Raw genomic sequence first — 1,733 nt, 5'->3', positions numbered from 1 at the left:
ACGTTTTGCACTTTGGTTTATTCCCTGTATTCACTGTTTTTGATTTCCATACCCTTTCTCTTATACCTAAGTTAATCTGATTTGGGGAACGAAGGGAAATCACAGAAATGGTGGGACAAAGATTAACCAAAGCAACAGTGATATACACTAGACGCTATGTTAGAAATGAACTTTATAACTTTGTGGGGATGGGATATCAAGGTTGGGGGTAATGTACTCATTACTTATTTTAATGAAACCAACCCCCCCTGTATAACACTTTCATAATAAAAAAACCCCTGTAAATACAATAAGAGAACTCACCCAAATAGAGAAATTAGAGAAAAAATTAGACATAACAACATAAATAAGCAAAATTGAGAATGCTATAAGAAAGTACTTTGAAAACCGTATGCCAGTCACCTGGAAAATTCTAGAGAAATTTATGGTTTCCTATACACGAACTGAACCAGGAAGTAATACATAAGAAATAATGAAAATGAAATGTCAATAAACAATTTCCCATACCAGAAAAATCTAGGACTCAATGGATTTACCATGAAATTAAGGCCTGCAAAGAGCTTGCAATACTCAGATCTAACTCTTCAATGGAATAGAAAGGGAAATGAAATTATCAAACACATTCTATGAAGCTAGAATTAGACTCTTCCCCAAATCAGATAGGGACTCATCAAAGAAAGAGAACTATGAACTGAGCTTTTGGTATGCATTGATACAGAACTTCTCAATAAAATTCTCACCAACCAATTTCAGCAACTAACAAAAAAATCGTATACTATAATCAAACAGAATTCATTCTAGGATCCAATTGGATCCAATATACTTGTCAATAAACATAACATAAACCATCAGCAGAAGCAGGACAAGAACCACATTATCATATATACATAGATGTAAAAATAGCTTTTAACAAACTCCAATACCCCTTTATGATTAAAGGTCTGAGAAGCTAGGAATGCATGGAACATTCTTCAATATAATACAGAGTATGAATATGACAAAGAGATAATAAACATATACCTAATGGTGGAAGCATGAAGACATTAAAATCAGGAATGATAAAAGGATGTCCACTCTCTCTACTAATGTTCAATATAGTAGTGGAGTTCCTAGCAAGAGCAATAGGCAAGAGAAAAACATAATGGGGATCCAAATAGGGAAGAAAGAAAAGTATCCCTTTTTACAGATGAAATGATCCTGTATTTAAAGGACCCTATAGCTTGCTCCCTCAAGTTAGTAAAGGTGATGCTAACCTTCAGCAACGTAGCAGGGTATAAAACCCACAAGAATGATTAGTTGTTCTGTGTTACCAACAATGGGAAGATCGAGGCTGGAATCCAAAAAACAACCTCATATATATTAGCTCAAAATCAAATCAAAACTAAACAGAACAAAACAACAACGAAACTAGGATTTAATTAATTTAGCTAAAAATGTGAAGGACCTCTACTGTAAAAACGTTAAAACTCTAAAATGGGTAATTGAAGGAGATTGAAGGACATGGAAAGTCTTTCAATTCTCCTGGTTGGAAGAATTAACATTGTGAAAACTGCAATATTACCACCAAACAATTGACAATGCAATACCCAGCAAAATTCCAACAATATTCTTCAATGCAGTAGGGAAAACAATCCAAATTTAATATGAAATTACAAAATTACAGATGAAACAGAAGGCTTAGAAATGAACATATGGGCTTATAGTCATTTTACACACACACACACAGACACACA

This window comes from Dipodomys merriami, unplaced genomic scaffold (assembly GCF_024711535.1).
Source record: "Dipodomys merriami isolate MVZ:Mamm:240054 unplaced genomic scaffold, mDipMer1.0.p SCAF_2083, whole genome shotgun sequence".
Classification (NCBI taxonomy): Eukaryota; Metazoa; Chordata; class Mammalia; order Rodentia; family Heteromyidae; genus Dipodomys; species Dipodomys merriami.
Note: the sequence above shows the minus strand (reverse complement) of the source record.